The sequence below is a fragment of the Symsagittifera roscoffensis genome, chromosome 1, assembly GCF_963678635.1.
Source record: "Symsagittifera roscoffensis chromosome 1, txSymRosc1.1, whole genome shotgun sequence".
NCBI lineage: Eukaryota > Metazoa > Xenacoelomorpha > Acoela > Convolutidae > Symsagittifera > Symsagittifera roscoffensis.
In genome coordinates, this window is record NC_087062.1 from 21533950 (window position 1) to 21553855 (window position 19906).

The 19906-nt window shown below is 33.9% G+C and overlaps 1 protein-coding gene across 2 annotated transcripts in view; it reads right to left on the bottom strand.

The window, feature by feature from the left end:
• LOC134841387 (gamma-aminobutyric acid receptor subunit epsilon-like) overlaps window positions 1-2921 on the bottom strand; it is a 36379-nt gene extending 33458 nt beyond the window's left edge. For both annotated transcript variants that reach the window (XM_063857376.1, XM_063857351.1), the window contains exon 1: window positions 2133-2921. The gene's annotated coding sequence lies outside the window, so the exon portion shown is untranslated. The remainder of the gene's footprint in view (window positions 1-2132) is intronic.
• Window positions 2922-19906: the final 16985 nt, after the last annotated feature.

The following is a 19906-nucleotide window of genomic DNA, read 5'->3' on the forward strand; positions in this document are numbered from 1 at the left end:
GGTCAAATCTACTTCATAGCCCACAAAAAAAAACTATTTAAAATTTAACAAAAAAAACTTAAGCCCCGGAATCTAGCGGAAAATTGGATTTAACCAACTTTCTCATGTCGCAGAAGGTTCACAAAATTCTTCTCTGCGATTTGGTGTACAGCTGAAAAAACCCCGGTCGGACATGGCAGTTACAATTGGCAAATGGTATTCTTAAACAAAAAAGACTTTTTTACAAGTTTTTTGAGGTACATAATTCAACACCCCCAGTAAAGTAGAATTCAAATCTAATGATTTCAATAAGTCCTCTTTGTTTGCGAAAAACCATTAACCATAATAGGCTGCCCGCTCCGACCAATTAATTGAAAAAAAATGTTTCCGAGAAAGACAACCAACCGCCGCTGGTAAAAGTAAAACCGCCGCTGGTAAAAGTAAAAACTGGCGGGTAAAATTTTAAAATAACTTTACGAATGACTCATGGTACCTGGGTACACTAATAAATGAGCAAAATAAAGCTAAATTTACATGTTTGGTCTCAAAACGTCTTTTTTGAGGTCGCACGATTTTAAAATTTTTTGATCAAAAATTTGAATAAAAAATTAAAAATTTGAAATATTGTGAAAAAAGGCAATCCGAACTATAAATACCAAATAACATTGTAAAACCAGATAAAACTCTAAGTGATGGCCGCCGAGCGTCTAAGGATTTTAATCGATTATAATGGATCATAACTCAAACCCAAATGTTGTGGAATAAACACACACAAAAAATCGATTATAATCGATTATAATCGACTATAATGGAATTTATTGCTTCGAAAAATAGTGTCATTATAATCGATTTTTAATGGATTATAATCGATTATAATCGATTATAATGGATTTTATTGCTTCGAAAAATAGTGTCTTTATAATCGATTTTTAATGGATTATCATCGATTATTTTGTAATTTCATAGACACTGTCTATATAATGATAATATTATCGATTAGGATCCATGGGAGCTCGGTGCGGGTAGTTATTATGCAAAACCAATTGGCAGAAATCAGTTGAGATGACAACCAGGTTTTGGTCGGATCCAAGCTTTTCCCAGGAAACATCAAAACCAGAAAAATCACGATAAGAAAGATGCGGTAAATATCGAAAGACTTTCAAACCAAATTACATGCAGACAAGCCCAGCGAAAAACAAAAACAAGATAAGTGCAACTGCATAATTGATGACATTTTGCAAGGAGGCGCACATAAACGAAAATAAATTACTTGGGAAGCAGAAAAAATCGCAGGTCGTAACCGAGCAGGAAAGAAACAAAAAAAGAACCGTTAGCCTATGCTGCGTTCGAAAACGCAGCTTGTTCGGAAAACATGCACACGGATGAGCTCAGAGTAATTGCCATTGCGGTATTCTTAAAAAAACTGTCAGCATTTTTGCAAAGATGACCACATACCGTAAAACTAAACAAGGATAGCCGGTTACTGTGCAAGTAGCACAGAATTTTCCTACAGTAGTGTTAAAAATTACACAACTGCATAGAGTGATAAAAAGATCTGAACGAAAAAATAGAACTTAGGCATATTCGACAATCATAGAAATATAGGCCTAATAGAAAACGGTTTTTGACTAGAAAAACGAAAACAGATGATAAAGAGGTTCAAAATTGATTTCAATTTTTTCTGAAGATATTTTTTGCGCTTTTGTATTTTATTTCCAAAATGGCTCTAAATGCTCAAAATTTAGTTTATTCTTTTAAAATTAAGTTTTCACGGCCTAAATTAAACCTAAAAAAGCTATTGTAAGCCTACAGACATTTTTAAATCGTTTTTCTCAACACTGAAAATATTTTCGAACTACTTAAATTCGCCCAAATCGCGCCTGAAAAAGCTTTAAAATTATCTATTACTCAACCTATTCAGATGATTATTTGTAGTACCTGATTTTGAGAGTAAAACCATAAGGAAAAAAACATCCGAATACAAAGTTCCCCCATTTTCAATGGTAGGAAGAAAAAAAGAGAGAATGAAAGATCTGTTTGCCTTTGCAGTCTCGTGGATTCTAGTAATCCCGAGCAAAATGACCTAATTTTGCATAAAAGATAATCAAAAACTATCATATTCGAAAATTTCCATCGGAAGACAAAAAACCTACCTTGAATTGTTCTCAGGACTCCAATGTGCTCTAGTCTTTCAAGCTTTCAAGCTTGAATTTAAACTGCAATGTTTGGACGATGTCTTGATGAAGAATAAAGGATAAAATACAAGGCAGATAGAGTTTTTGGAATAATCTGCCCTAGATTTAACGCTTTCGAGCTTTAATTACAGTGCCAGGTTTGGACGATGTCTTGATAAGAAATAAAGGATAAAGTATAAGGCAGATAGATTTTTTGGAATAATCTGCTCTAGACTTAACGCTTTGGAGCTTTAATTTACAGTGCCATGTTTGGACGATGTCTTGATAAGAAATAAAGGATAAAGTATAAGGCAGATGGATTTTTTGGAATAATCTGCTCTAGATTTAACGCTTTGGAGCTTTAATTTACAGTGCCATGTTTGGACGATATCTTGATAAAAAAATAAAGAATCAAATACAAGGCAGAAAGAATTTTTGGAAAAATATTAACAAAATTCGACAAGGAAAACTTTTCGATAACTTCAACCGAAAGTGCCTGCAAACTAATTGAATGACTGACTCATACGACGATAAAAACCGATGTTGTGAAGCCATTAATAGAAAAAATAGAAGCCATTCAAACTCCCGTATAAACTATTAAATATCAAAATTCTGAAATTCATAACATCAACTTGCTCAGAATACAATAGCATTTTTTCAGGCAGCAGCCAGCCCACTAAGACATCTACTAAAGCTTAACAACACAAGACAAGATATTAAAAGAGAAAAAGTTTCACAAACAAATAAAAATTACAGAATATGATAAAAACTTGAAATACACGCGTGGTCTGCAATTCCTTATTTTCGGAAATATGGAGTATTTGACTTTTGCAAATCTAAATCAGCGGTTGGTAGCGGTAAAATATGTTTTAATTTCTGACGGAAAGAAAAAGTATACCTCAAAATTTTTCCAGCCGATGTATTCAGTAATTAAACTAGACCTACTTGGAGACGAAGTATTTTTTAACGATTGTTATGAAAAGTCTTTATCATTCAACTGTGTCATTGTTAAAAAGTCGTAAGTCAATTGGACTTTTTTGATGTCTCTCAAAAATATTAGTCGAAAAGGCACTACTACGCATATATGACGCCAAAGAGATTGCTGTGGCATGAAAAACTGTTAGATAGAAATTTTAGAAATGAATGTTTTTCAAGTGCTAAAAAATCTGACGATCAAAATTCAAAACTTCTCGGAAATTGAAAATTTTTACCAATTCCAGCTCAGCAAAACGCAAAAAGTTTTTAACAGGTAAATCCAAATATCAGTGAAAAATAAATCCTTCCAAAAAGTAAAATTCAGACCTCAATTTTGAAAACACGAATGAAAATTGATCAAAATAAAAAAAAATACCGGCAATAGTTTATTTTGTTTTGGGAGGCGAGGAACCAGGCAAAAAGAGTAAAAATATGGCTAAAGCAATTAAAAAAGGTAATAATGTTTTCTTGAAATTGACAAAACCTTAAATAAAGTTTTTTGGGACAGGAAGGAAGGTATAAATTTAGGTGAAATTGGCCGAACGAGAAATAAAAAAACTATTGTGACAAAAGTTTTTAGGAAGCAAATAGAAAATATCCTATGATCACGAAAATAATCGTAAGCTAATGAAACTTGTGTATTTATAGCAGAAAAAAGAACGCATCACTGAAACAATTCTACATGGACGTAGTGCCGCAAGATTAAACAAAAATTGTAGTTTCAACTAACGGCCTGCTCGCTGCCATTATTTGCTCAATTTTGGTAATTAAAAATCTGTGTTTCTCAATACTGGGAATCCTCGTAATTATTTTAATGTGGTTAGAATCACGACTGAAAGGATTTGAACATGAGATTTCACTCGGTCCATTCCCATAATTGTTTGTGCTACCTGATTTTGCCTGGAAGACAACAAAAAAGAAAGTTAAGCATAAATAAGCCTGCTCGCTGGCTTTCGTCGCTCGAAATCAGACAAAAAACCAAAAATTTGAACTAGTTTTTCTCGACCTACAAATTTTATAGGAAATGATTAAATTTGGTTTGAATCACAGCTGAAAGGGCTTTGTTATGAAACATCACTCAAGCCAGTCTGTTGGTTAACTCTGGTTTCTAATTTTGCGTGGAAAACAAGAAAAAAAAACGAAAACACACCCGAATACAAAGTTCCTTCCCACTTTCAATGGTCGGAACAAACACTTTCCAGTCCTTGACGTCAATAGAGATATAGCTGGTTATAACAGTAAAAAAATTGTAATTAAAGGCAGACTTATTTTGGAAAAACAATAAATACAAAATCGCGCTAGTCTGCGATAAACCAAAAATTAACGAAAATTTTACGAGCTATATAAATATTCAGTTGTGACTGGATTAAAAAAAAACAAAGTTTGCAGCAAATCCGCACAACAATCTAGAAACTTGAATATTTATAATAAAAAAATAGGAAAATTTAGAAAACTTTTCTCCTGAAGAAAACCAAAGTCTTAAATCAAGAGAAATTATGCTGAACAAATCACTGGTTGATGAAACTTTACTCCTACTTGTTAAGAGTGAAAACTTAAAAACCCAGTGACGTTTTCCAATAACATAAACTTCATAAAAAAAGACAATTTGCAAAATTTAAGGAAATCGCAAATATTCAAAAAGAATCTTATATTCTAAGAAGTTTGACTTAAGGTCGCCGGCAAGTGTTCTAAGCGTGCAATAACTGGCTCTGAATTTCGTATAAGACCATACCCTCTGTTGGCAAGCTAGCTAAACGCTGGCGCGATGCGACGGTGAGTATATTGCCAGCTGTCCTTTAATGCGAGTTGTTTTTTATGGTGTGTTGTCTTTTGTTGCGAGTTGTCGTATTACGAAAAATGAAACTTCTTCAACGTTAAGCTACAAATGTTTCAAACGGAATCAGTGATCAAAACCAACAAAAAACGGAGGTATCGCCGGATGAACTGAATTAAAACGCAAATATATTTGTAACCACAGATATAAAGTGAATAATGCAAAGAACCAAAACATTTGCTAAGCTTTTGATGGATATATCAAGAAAATTTACATGCTGTGGCAGGTAGTGGTATCCCAACAAAAATAAGGTGCAGAGCAAGCAAATCAATTCAGGGCAAAATGTTTATAGCTTCTTTGTAACTCAAACATTAACAAACTGTTTTTTTTTGCACCAGAGGACGACCACAGGGCCATAGGTGTAGTTGAACTGTTGATGCAAAACCTCAAACCTAGTTATCAGCCAGGAGAACGGAAACAAAAGTATACGGTTCAAAATCAGAAAAGCATACTTTTTTGATTGAATACAATTAAAAAAAAACAAGTTCAAATCGAAGAGTACAAATCGAGTTCGCTGGATCATTACCGGTCGAAGCGAATGAAGGCGTATGCACGTTAGCAGACAAGTAGTCAAAACTCCAGACAGCCGAAAATAGTTGCTAACCCCACAGTGGTCATAGTGAATAGATTCATGCAACGCTTTACTGTAAAAATACGGTCTGAAAAAATTTAGGGGCAGACAAGTACGCACTACCGTGCAAAAACACAACTCTTTTGCTAAGTAATTAAAACCAAACGGTTTTTGCACCGCTGGAAGTTATGGGCCATAGGCTCAGACAAAGTCTATTTGTGTCAAGCAAAACGATCCTAAAAACTCGCCGTGCAAAGTAGTATCCGATGTAGCATTCAACACAAAAAAAAAGAGAATTAGGGAACTTCATCACAAAAAGTAAACTATTCGAGGCTTTTAAGTACTGAAAAGTAAACACGCTTCAACCGAATTAATCAAATAATAAATAATTCATCGAATAATTTAAGCTGGAGCAATGCCAATCAAAAGATTTGGTCAGGGACCTACAGTTCTGCTGGTTGGATGGCAGGCAAAACCGTTACAAAAAAGGAAGCTACCGGCTAGATCTGCAACCAGAAATCCGTATACACAGACATGAAACCATTGTTGAGGTAAAATGTTACACGTCATACCGCAAACTGCTCCTTAGTTACATTTGAACAAATCGAGAAACCAGATCAATGCTGAAAAAACAGACAACTAAACAGGACTCAAAAGTCCCGGAAAAACTAACACAATCTTGCGTCCACAAAAACAGAAGCTGGTTCTAAGAAAAGGAGAATCATAAAAGAGCCTCAAAAAAAACAACACATCATCAGTCATATAAACAAGTCGCCAATCAAAAACCAGAGCATATGCAAGTCATATTTGAAAACAAAATCTGTGCACAAAACCCCATAAGTTTAATTCAAGAAGAAAATCCAAGAAAAAGTTTAATTCAAGAAGAAAAAAAAATCCGCCGAAAACGAAAAATTTAGACATGACGTACAGTTTTTTTTTCTAATGAAAACTGCAAAAGTTGGCGACCAATATGAAAATAAAAAAGAAAAATCGAAAGAAGGAAAAACGACGCAAAAGAAGAAAAGTAGTAAAAAAACAGAACGATGGTAAAAGGGCCCAGAGATAACAACACCGAAGAAAAAGAATCTGCTCGCAACCACATGGCTTAAACGTTTGAGCTCAGTATCAGTTATACGTCTATTGGTACCACAAACAACTACCAGTCTGTTCAGCATTATATCTTTTTTTTTATAGTTTTTTTTAGTTCTTTCAATTCTTAACTTTTACACAATAGATGTGAGACGGAATTCAAATAGCTGTAATAAAAATAGCAATGTTTCAATTTTAGATGTTTTTTTTTGCGTATTTCCAGATAATTTACAATGCCAAATCAGCGTGTGTTAACCCTGTAGGTAATAAATTTGTTTCATCCAAACAGAATATTTACTAGTACTTTTTTCAAAGCTTAAAAGTAGAATTCCTTAAGTCTAGAATGGTACTGAAAATCATTTTTCAATTTTTTACAATTAGTTGACAACTTCGTAAGAACTTGTAAAAGAGTTTTGATCTTCAGTCATTTACAAATGACGAACCACAACGAAAAACTCCAAATTTTTTTGTTTTTTACCCAATTCTTGTATTCGAAAGCATATAATTGCGGAAATAGATAATTGTCAAAACAACCAAATAAGTTCAATTCTGCGTCACATAGGGAATCTGTACATTCGTGGTAACAAGTTTTTGATTATAGTTTTTTGGTTTTCAGAAAATCAACTGTTGTGTTTGATGTTTGCTCATAAATTCACCACAGAATAGGCAGCTAACTGGTGTTTTTGGCGTTCTTCCAAGATTGGATTTGCTGTCTTTGGAGTTATGCAATTAAAAACCGAGTCTGTTCCCTTTCTCGAAACCAAATTGATGATTTTTTGTTTTTGAAAAGGTCATAGAAAACAGAAAACATTCGTAGATGATGAAGTGCGGCATCGGATCAATTTAATTGCTATATGATTTTAAAATTAAAATCTTAAAATTGTCTCTTCTTGCCGGGAAACACTGGTCTCAATGTTTCCTTGTTCTTCTTTTATTTATGCGCGGAAGTTTTTCAAACGTAATTTTTCTGTGTTATTTAAATTCTGGAATCAAAAAACTTTTTGTTTGTTTTTGTTCAGTATGATCTTTTTATTCAAAAGAAGAGAGAACAAAACTGCCTATGAAAATCCCAAGTTTTGTGAACAAATTTCAGAAATTTTTCCAATTGGTTACTTTACGGACTGGTTATTGTGATCAGAACTTTCTGAGCTAAATATGAAACATCTCGATATTCCACCGAGGTTGATTTTATGATTTTGTTACAAGATTGGAGATCTTTTACAACATCTGTTTTTTTCTAAACAATATATATACATATAGGGGCAGATTTAGGGGGGTTGCCTCCCCCCGCAGCCCCTCAATGATTCCAACCCGGTCGACCCAAAGGGTCTATCTGTGAACTATTTTGAGATGTCCATTTTTGGCGATTTTTTCATCAAAATTTTCCAAAAAGTGTCTAATATGGCACTTTTCGGCCTGTTTTTTCAAAGTTCTCAACCGGAGCTTAATTCATTAAGGTTAACTAACTGAGCTTTGGCCGTCTTACAAGGAGCCACATCCTTAAACACAACACACGTGTTCGGCTATTTGAATCCGCAATCCTTGGATTACTGGGAATCATCACCATCGATGCCCCAAAGCCTCGCTGTGGAACCACAGTCTCGCAATGGAATGATAACCCAAGAGCAACAATTTATTTGGAGTTTTAAAATTAGCATTCAATCTTATAACGCAAAAGCTTCCTTTATGTTATTATTCAGCCATTTAAAAAAAAACAATTCAAAGCAAACTCAGGTGAAATCAGATCTCCCCAAAAATGTTCAGCAAATGGCAAAGCTTCTGATTGAAACAAAATATCTTAGAAGTATGGCTTTCAACATTTTCAAAATCTTTCAAACTGATATTTAGATAACGCATTTTTGTCCCAACAATTTAAAAAAAATGACATGAAACGTTGACCTGAAGAACACTTCATGCGTAAAATCTTAAATAGAGTCACAAGACTTTAACTTAAGAAGTGAATGTGTTACTCAAGAGGCCAGAATATTGGCCGATTAATTTACCGATCGAACCATGCTCAACCGAACACAGTCCGTTCCTAAATTAACCAATTGATTAATCTAAAAAAAACACAATTTTAAGCAGTAAGACAGCAGCAGAACTCTGAATTATGACTCGGTTAAAAAAATTGTTCAGTGGGTCCAATGAATTTGATTAATTTTCAAATTCAACGAAAAGTATTACTCAAAAAAGCTGGAAAATGTCTGTCAATTGCTTATGCAAAGTTTTTTTTGTTTCCAGTTTACTCCGCCAATAAACCAATTTTATTTGTGAATTTTGTTCGAATTCGATATAGAGACCAGGAGCGGATTTAGGTGACGGGGGGGGGGGGGGGGCTCTCAGGTATTCGACCCCCTATGCCGACCCAAAGCGTCCCCCTTTGGCACTTTTTAAGAAATCCATGTTTGGCCGACCGACCCTAAAACTTTTCTAAAGGCGCCTTCGCCGCCAATATATACTAACTTTGAGGAAGAGCACGCGCCAAAAAAACGCATTTTTTTTTGAAAAAAATGCCCAAAAACAGTCTTTATCGTGTTCTAGGACCGCTCGGAAACTGAAATTGGTCGACCTATTAAAAAAAGGTAGTTAAAATTTTCAAAACTTTTTAAAAATCCGCCTCCCCCCTTGAGAAAAACTTAGATTCGCCCCTGATAGAGACCGAATGTATTTAAGACCATTCATGCTCAGGGCTTAAGGTTTTTTTAAAATTTCTATAAATGTCGGTCAATGGCAAAACTGCTTTTTAATGGCTTATAAATTCAATCATTAATCGCGTATAAACTCAATCTTATAAACTCAAATTAATTGACTATAATCTTTTATGTTCTTCTTCGGTGTAAAATTTCGTTCACAAGGTTTTGCTTCAACAACAATATTGAAATTTTACAAGGAAGGTAAACACCCTTAATGCCTTCCAACTTCAACAAAAACCTTCAAGCTTTTCACCAAAAATGGATACAATCAGCTAACATTAAACAGGCAAAAATTGCATTTGATAGGAATAGGAGTAAAAATAGACTAGATTTCGACGCTGACTAAATTAAGGTGACTAATATAGTTGAAAACTACTTTACCATCTCATCATCTCTTCTCCCACCTTTGAAAAGAAGAAGTTTTTTTTCATCTCCTCTTCGCCCTCTTGCTTAAGCTGGCTTTGAGATGAAGAGGATCACCTTTCTTAAAGGAAATTAATTCTTAGTAAGAAGGATTGGAGTACAATTATAGAACAAATTGACTAAAGGTGAAAACGTACAACTTTTGTTTTATAAAAAGAACCACAATTATGAACTATTACTACGGTCAAATCATTTTTACTTGATTTTTGACGCCTAGAAAATTTCTCCCGATGAAGAAAATGATTAAGTGAGACTGCTCAAATGTCAGCACTAATGTAGATTTATGCTTGAAGCTTTATCAGATTTCAAAAAAGTAAAAAGTTTTACATACTGTGAAGAAGGAGCATTAAAGCAATTCTAACAAATAAAAATCAATTGAAACCGCCTTCCTTCAAGCAAGCGCGTAGGGTTTTCGCAAGATTTTGAAAAAATCTTCTGGGGCCAATTTTGTAAACTCGCTTTTTTGACTTTTTAGGTCATCCAAAATCATTTATCAAAGTCTCCCATCCCAAAGCACTATCAGGCCCCATTTTTATTTTAAGAAAACAAAAAAAACTCTTGCTACCCCCTCAAAATTAGTAAATATTGGCACCTATTGCGCCTTTAAAAAATCTTTTGGGCTCTTCTTCCTCCCCCCCCCCCCCCCACCTCACTCAAGCATGAACTTTATGGTCTAACGAGTGGTTTTAAAAGGTTAATTATGAAGACCAAATATGCTTGTTATGGCCTAATTAGTCTGCATGCCAATTTTCACGACAATCGGACAAAGGGAACGGCAACTTCAAATATAAAAATTTGCAGGTGGGGGGGGGAAAGGAAAAAGAGCCATCTTTTGGTTTTGGTAACCTAAATTGATTACCTAAATTGATGTCATGAAAAACAAACCGGAGGTAGCCCTTTGTTAGAATCCCTGAGAGGGGGGTCTGCTACTCTCCTAAATCTGCTGCTGCTTTTAAGTTTGAATGATAAATGGTAAATTATTCGTTTTGTCCAATGGAAACTCGGCTCCCACCTCAACCATACAATTTTGTTACCCCACCCCGCCCTTCCAAAACCATATACAAAGCTCTCTCATTAAAAGCCAGTTGCCAGCGCCCTGCTTTGACGATTTGACGATATATGGCATGTGGATTCAACCGAAAAGTTTGGTTTCCCTACAGAATTTCTGTACCTTTTACAAGAACTGCATAGATAATATTAAGTTGAGTAAAACTCACATCCGATGTGGCAAAAAAGCACCGATCCATCGTTTATTACGTACTATTTCAGTGCAGAGATTTTTTTATCTCTGATTATATATTTGATCAGAGTTAAGTGGCGTTGCACAGAGTCTGATGCAGTATTTAACTTCACGAAGCAACTAATTTGCTAATTTGCAGTGAGACCAATCCAGTTTGTTATTGGTTGACGAGCCATGTTTTGGATTTCAAGGACTTGTCTCGGATTTCGTTGGATTTCATTACGAGGCCAAGTTGTGCCTTTCTGTGAAATGTAAGCGGATTCCGCAACAAGCCAAAAACAGAATTTTCGCAGAATCCGCTAATTGCAACTTTTCTTTGATCTTCTTTGCTGTTTCTGATTCTACTTACAATTAGCTAAAAACTGTACTGTTCAAAATTGCTCTAAAAACAGGCATATTTGCGGAAACAGGTAACTTTACAACAAAAAAAATGTGGTATCCGAAACAAAATTTGCGGAATCCGGAACAGTTTGTGGAATCCACAAACAAATGAAAATACACGTGTTTGGTAAAATTAAGCTGTCGTGGAATCCGCAACTGTAGTGAGAATCCATAAGTTGTAAGCAGGTTCCACAAATTGCATGCGGAATCCTCTTACATTTACGGATTCAACTTACGTTTTGCACAATCTACTTACAGTTGTGGAATCCAGAACAACTAGCTATAATCACTTGTTGCGGAATCTGCGGAAACTATGAAGCCAACAAAAACTAAGTTAAAAAGCCTCGTAATGTATTTAAATTAGTTTTCCAGAGATAAATCAGTAATTTTACAATTCGTACGCTTCAAGAATACCAAAGAAAAACTATTATCGAAAATTCACTCCGCTGTTTTTCCTTCATGAAAATATTTTTTAACTTTAATTCCACAACACCAAAACACATCTTGCTGAGCATATTAGTTTCATTTTTTCTGGAACTTTATAAGTAACGTTTCTTAAAAGCATATCAAAACAAAATTGCTCGAGATTATTTTTCCTTCTGACCAAAGTCCGCAACATAAATATAAGTTATTTTTGATTTCTTCTTTAAATAGCGCTTTCACGATTTTGACGTCTTAAATAGACAGCATAATTACCAACTAGAAGACAGTAGTCCTACTTAATATTTGTTTTGAAACTTATTGGTTTCTTTTTTTTGGGTCGTTCTAAAAAAAATCAAGAAATTGGCTGTATACATTATAATTGAACAACCCAAAAACTCAAAAACTATTTGAAAATAATCCCGATTTTATTTATACCACAACTGACAGTAAGGCTTGCCGGACATCACAGAGATATATAGAAAAATCGTAAAAGAATCTGAAATTGTCGGCATTATTTTCAATTAGATTTAGAAGTTTTGAATTTTGGGTCACATTCTGATCAAGGTATGAGCCAAAAGTCAATATCAGAACCTTATATGTGTTTGAAAATGGAACCAAAGGTTAAAAGAAACCTAGAAAACATTTTAGCCAATTTGTTTGGAATATTTGGAGAAAATTATATTGCAAAGATAAAAAATTAAAAATTAGTATTTTCGGTTCCTTCCCTCTCCAGTCTTAGACAATTTGCGATTTTGTCATAATCATTTCTAGATTAAAATTTTTTAATTCGGGGAAATATATCTAGATAAAGTTTTTGGGATGGCGTAGTTCTAATTTGTCGACAACATCTTTAAAACTTGATAATATTTAGCACTTCATCTTAATTATTCCGATTTACAAAATGAATTGAATTTGGTGTTCTTTATTGCTAGATTAACCGTTTCTTTGGAAAAAGGTCAATTTGGTAAGACTTGCTGCTATACATACTTCAATTTATTTCAAAAACTGTTCCTCTCCGTACTTTTTGATTGCGAAAAATGCGTTTTTCCTTTACAATTAATACTCCTTAACTTTATTCTAGTTTCAATTTTGAAATAAACGAGCCTGATAGATTGAGCTGCAAAAACCTAAAATATTTACAAAACTGTCGTGTTTTTAGTATGTCGGGTACAAAAATAGGTTTGAACTTTAATTGATATTTTTGCAATATTAACCCTGTCCCATTGTTTTGACAGCTACTCTTCACTTCAAAATTTTTTCGTTGATGAACTTTGTAAACGTTGGTCCCCCTTTGATACATTTTAAGAAATCTACTTATGGCACACCGACCCTAAAGTTTTTCAAAAGGATCCTTCGGCGCCAATATATACTAACTTTGAAGAGGGGATGGGCGCCAAAAAAATGCAAAGAGCTTGGAAAGTCAATTTGGCTGACCTAAGAAAAGTCGTCAAAAGTTTCGAAAATTTTTTGAAAATCCCCTCTTGAGAAAATCCTAGATTTGCCCCTGAACTTATATCCAAGCCAATGGAACGGGGAGTAATTTGGCATGCTGATCGGATTTTATGCTAAATGAGATCAACTCTTCTTAAATTTGCTCAAAGAAGTGAAACCCGTCAAACATATTGCAACAACTGTGTGAGATGAGAGTCCATTTAAGTAGGCTACTAAATTCTTTCTCGACGTAACTTGGGTTTCAAAAAAATAAATAATGTCTGGGTGTCCGGATATTTTGGTTTCAGTTTTTGTGTTTTCCAGTCACATTTACACGGTGGTTTTAATGAACACGATGTGTGGCTGGAGTTCTTTTCTATCAAGTTCACCATGAGTTCAACAAAATTCTCGCTTTAAATAAGCCCATACTGGCAGCTTTCAAATTGAACCAAGAGAAAAATACATCGAAAACAGGGCTAGCCGGTGGATGTTCAAAAGCACATGTTCCGACCACATTCTTAGAAAAAACTACATGAACTTTTTTACTTGAACTAATGTGTTTTTATACGCGGTGTTTTGAAAATATCTGAGCAAAAGCTTAGTATTTAGGCATTTTTCAATACTTAACATTGCTTTTTGTAAGGTAGGCCTATTCAAAAACAGTTTTCTTCATAAAAAGACAAGATAAACAAAGAAAAAGCGATAACTGACAATTCAAAATTTTTTTCTGAAGTTTCATATTTTTTGAACCTTCATACGCTATAGTAAAAAAACCTTCATACGCTATAGTAAAAAAATCCACCCCGAGCACAGACATTCCTTTACTTTAGTTACGAAAGTTGGAACAAGCCTGCTCTTACAGGGCGAAGCCCTGAATGTTCCGACTGCCTTTTGAGGTTTATGGAGCAGTAATTACAAAAAAATTAAATGTAATAAAACAAAATGAACAAAACTTTTTCTAAAATTTCAAACTTTTTATGAAAATCATCACCCCACACGCCATATAAAGTACAAAAGGAGAGATTTTGCTCATTTTAACAAATTAATTATGGCAAATAAGGCTATTTCAACTACCAACTTGGAACAATTTCTAAGACGGATTAAATCTCCGCTTGAGCGAAACCCACCCCGAGCACAAATATTCTGTTACTTTCGTATCGAAAGTCGGAACAACAATAACCAAGCGGCTCGCATCAATACTTGACCTTGAATTTTTTTTATACCTATTGAGTCGTTTGACTTCGTTGAAAGTTTCCGGTTTTGAAAACCCTCTAAGCCGCAGTTTCTAGATTAATCTTTGGGCCAGAAAAAGTATTGGGTATGAAGCCTGATTTAGTTCACTTTATCGCGGAAGTTGAACTGAGAAGCCCACAGATCAGGACAATACTGAAATTTGAAATCAAAAGTGTCCTCTGTTAAATAAGCAATAGATACCTCCAATGGACAGAATAGCTACCATAAAATTTCGCAATTGCCTTTGAATGTGCGTGATAACAGAATGTGACGAAAGTTGAACTTCTAAAGATGTCATAGTTTTTTTCCGGAGCAGCTTTTACGCAAAAGTTGTTTTAAAAAGTACCAATATACGTCATGTTTTATGAGCACAAATCTAAAAACTTGGCAATTTTACAATCAGTGAAAGATTTTAATTTCGAACAAGAAATTTGAGGTTAACATCTAATTTGATTTATATTTCCCTTCGCTCTCTTATACCCGGGTTATATAAAGGAGGCAAACAAATGAAAGCGATAAATTGAGATAAATTGTGACATAATTTTCAGCCAAAAAGGGAATGTAGGTTACATCCCGGGCCGAGGCGCTTCTAAAAGAGTTTTAGCCAAATATTGTTTTTTTTTGGAAATTCTCGAGCGGATTTCGACATGTTTTGGTTTCTCACAGGGGCACAACAGCGGTTTTCCGTGAAGAGCTGAACAGCTCGTCTGTTGGTCCTTTCCATTGTGGATAAACCGTCTTAATTCTCGACTCAAGAAAAATGAATTTTATAACACTTCTCATTACAAAACAGGAATGGAAGTGTTGATCTGAAAACTGATATTTGAATAAACTTTGGAAGAAATTACTGTTTCTGTATGTTTCCACCTTCCGGGAATTGGATAAGTTTTTTTTACTTTTTGAACGACTTAAGATGGCTCAACGGACGCGGATCGTAGAAGCATAAATCGAGCAGGTGTCGAGTTTTTTTATGCTTAGACAAATTCGGGCGAACACATTATCAGTATTGGACTTAGAGTCACGCAAAAGTTGATGAAACAAAGATAAACAAGACTGCTCGTATCAGGGCGAAGCCCTGAATGTTCCGACTGCCTTTAAGGTTTATGGAGCAGTAACATCATAAACAACAAAAATAAAATTAAATGAAATAAAAAAAGTTTTCTAAAATTTGAATTTTTTCTATGAAAATCATCCCCGCACACGCCATATAAAATACAAAACAGTAGATTTCACTCCTTGTAACAAATCAATTATGGCAAATAAGCTTCTTTCAACCAATTTGGAACGATTTTAAGACGGATTAACTCTCCGCTTACGCGTTAATAGCGCGAAATATATCGCGCGTTAATTGTCCCAAAATAGCCAAAATGGCAATCTTTAAACCCCCATAACTTTACGAAAAATGATCGCAGGTGAAATATCTTTTCAATTTTGAGCTCAGGACAACAATACCTTTTGAATGATATAAAATTCCGTCAAAAATGGCTAGTTAAAAAGTCGAAATTTGTCTGAAGAAAAAAAAACCCACCCCGAGCACAAATATTCCGTTACTTTCGTATCGAAAGTCGGAACAATAAAAAGAAATTTTTTTTTATTTTCTGAAATTTGAAATTTTTTAATGAAAATCATCCCCCCACACGCCATATAAAGTACAAAAAGAGAGATTTTGTTCCTTGTAACAAACCAATTGTGGCAAATAAGCTTCGCTCAACTAATTTGGAACGATTTCTAAGACGGATTAAATCTCCGCTTACGCGCTAATAGTGCGAAATATATCGCGCGTTAATTGTCCCAAATTGGCCAAAATGGCAATCTTTAAACCCCCATAACTTTACGAAAATACGAAAAATGATCACAGGTTGAACATCTTTTCAAATACAAGCTCAAGACAACAATACGTTTTGAATGATATAAAAAAATCCGTCAAAAACGGCTAGTTAAAAAGCCGAAATTTGTCTGAAGAAAAAAAAACCCCGACCACAAATATTCCGTCACTTTCGTATCGAAAGTCGGAACAAAATATAAGCTAGCCGCAATTCAAATTTGAACAATTTCGTGAGCACACAAATTTCGATAATTTAGCCATAATTTCGGTATTTTAAAGAATTAGTCTCTGGATCAGGCCTTTATCTGGTTGATTAAAAAAAATGTTTTTTTTTATGTATTCAAAAATCCAGCATAAACACAGCATAAAATCCAGCTTTAAATAAAAGCACGATTTGTTTCGTCCTGATGAAGAGTATCAGTAACTAAATCAATATAACTTATATAAACATATTAAGATATATAATACACACATACACACACACACACACACACACACACACACACACACACACACACACACATATATATATATATATATATATATATATATATATATATATATAGATATATACAATATATATATATATATATTATATAAATGTTATATAATATTTTATGTATACATATATATATATTACTCCAAACTTCTCTCTTTTTAAAACTTTTACTAAGATTTTCATTCGATAATAAAAGGCAGCAAGAATTTCAGAGCAACCGAGCAATTTTGTTTTGTTATGCTGTGTCAATAGTAGTTTTTGTTGCATCAATTGAATCTGACGAATCGATTCGACATGGTTTTTGTCAAACACTGACTTCGCTTGCATTCAGTGGTAAATTGTTCTATCAAACCAGCATTTTCAAAATTTTTTCTGTCATGAATCATTTTTTTCGGCCGATAAAGACAAATTTTGGTTTTTCAGCGAGCAATTTTGGAAATTTTTTCTCAGTCTTAAAATTAGTGAAACTCAGGGCATGAAAAAAGAAACTTCACTAACAATAAATTTATTTCTCAACTTTCGGAGAATTTTTTCCGGATCAATTTTTTTGCAACGGTTAATTCAAAATTTGCACTGAGTTTTTTAAGATCAATATGTATTTTTGTACTGTCAGTTCATTCTGGCGATTCGATTCGAAATGTATTTTATTTCTGAAATTAATTACACCTGCATTCGTTCTGCATGAATTACATTAAAAATACATTGTCGAACTAGTTTCAAATGTTTTATTCGATTGCATAAAAGCACAATTACGGCATATAACTGGAAATGCACCGTAAAATGGCATTTACAAGAAACAGAGACATAAATCACAAATTTGTGCAATTCTCAACCAACCTCGATTATCAGGAAACGAAAAAGATACTTTTGAAGGCCAAAAAATTATGAATAAGTCGTTAGATTATTATTCAGTTTTCGTCTTATACACACATAAGCCAACTTTTTTCCACGCTTTGCATAGATTTTTTCTAATATTCACGCAGTTTTGCTCCAAAATACTGAAATTTTTCAACAATAGAGGATGTTATCCGCGCATGATCAACTTTGGCAGAATGTTTGAATTGAAACCCTAATTAATTTTAGTTTACTGTTTTTTGTTGCAAAAATATCCGTCTGCTTTTTTACCTAATTAGGAGCAAAAAAGTTTTTTTAAGGTGTGGTAATGTTGATTTTGTTGGTTGATACGCATTTAGAAAGAAGTGAAAGCAGGTTATCGATAACTGATTATGGTTAATAGCGCTAAAAAAAGTATTTTCTTGATAAAATTAGATTGATTACATCGTCTGTTTAATATGCTGTCCTTTTTCGGGCGCGTAGATTCGCGCAAAATTTTTGACTAATAGTGGTTATATTCTTACTCTTACTTCTCAGGCCTAAATAGACCCTAATAAGTACTGGCAAAAGTATTGTATTTATTTGGATACACATACTCATACGCAGGGGCGGATTTAGGGGGGAGGGGGGGCCTGGGTGGCTTAGGTCCCCCCTTTGGTACTTTTTAGGAAATCCATTTTTGGCCGACCGACTCTAAAATTTTTCTAAAGGCACCAATATATATTAATTTTGAGCGGGCGCGCGCGCGCCAAAAAAACGCAATTTTTGGTCAAAATTTTTCGGTCAACGCCTTTTTGGACTGTTTTTTCAAATTTTTCAAACTCCGCCCCCCATTCGAGAAAATCCTAGATCCGCCCCTGCTCATACGCATGAAAACATTTAAAGCTGAAACAATAGAAATAAAAAAACTCCGAATAGGTTGCACTGAGTGTTAAGGGTGATGAAATCGGGTATTTTAAATATTTTTTTTTCAGCTAATGTTTCTTCAAGGTTGATTATTCCCTGTTCAATTTGAGGGCACTTTCAGTTAAAAAAGATTTTTAAAGTATTTTTTTTCTGTTTAAAGTGTCAGACTTTTAACATAGTTTTAAGTCAGACTTTTAAAATTGTTTTAAACTTACAAAGAAAATGATTTCAACTATAAATTCATTTGAAAAGGGTGGACATTTGAAAAGAAAATATATAATCGGAGAATACGGTGCATCGTTAGAATTAAAAAGAGATTCTTCTGTTCAGGGGTGGACCTAATGTTTTCTCGGGGAAGATTTTAAAATTTTGTAGAAAATTTTTCAAACAATATTAAATGTCAAGCAAAAACATTTTCCTGGCTCCCTAAAATCACAATCAAGATCTTATTTCATGTCTATTTTTGCCGCCGCAAAAAGTGGCGAAAAAACAGGTAGAAAAGAATTATGGCTAAAACAATTTTTTTTCAAAATATTTCAAAAAGATCTCAGAAGCTACATTTTTGACATGTTTTTTTTCAAAAAATCATACGCGCACAATTTTTTTTGAAAGACTTTTTATTTATACAACTTTAGGAGAATTTGGAGCCTTCAATTGGTTGGTATAATAACAGGGTCGACTTATCTTGTGCGTGTGTTAGAGGATTTTTGCAGTGAATTCCACAAAAAAATGATGCCCAGACCAAAAACTGACAGTTTTGTACTTGTCTTTGAATTCTGGAGACAAACGTTAACGTTGAAATGGATTCCGTTTAATTTTGCTGGAATCCACAATTTTGTTAGTGAGTTTTGCAGTCAACTTTTCTTTTTGTCGATGGACCCCACTGTTTTTCATCAATGGATTCTTCAAACATACTCATTGCCCGGGTTGACCTCCATAGACCAAAAATGCTAATCATACAATTCCATAAACAAAATCTATGATAAAATACTAATCATACAAATTTCATACACTATGCTAAAATGGTGTCGTCGAGTTTTCGAAAAACTTTTCTCTTGTTTTGGCATAAAATTCGGGGTATCGTACTAAATAAAAAAGGAAAACTTTCTGTCAAAAAAAAATGCTAATCATACAATTTCCATAAATGGAAAATGTATGACTAGCGTTTTTTTGATGGCGACGTTAAAAAATTGAAATTGCCACCAAAAATTCTTCTTTTTTTTTTTCAACCGCAAATTGATTTTCGTCCTCAAACAAACATTTTTTGGAAAAAAAATTTTGCCTGCAAAATTTATTTTTTTGTGTGTATAACGTAGTCCTGGATATACTAATATTGAATTTTTTTTTCTCTGCATAACTTTTTTCAAAAACGCTTAAAACAGTTCTTTTTTTTTGT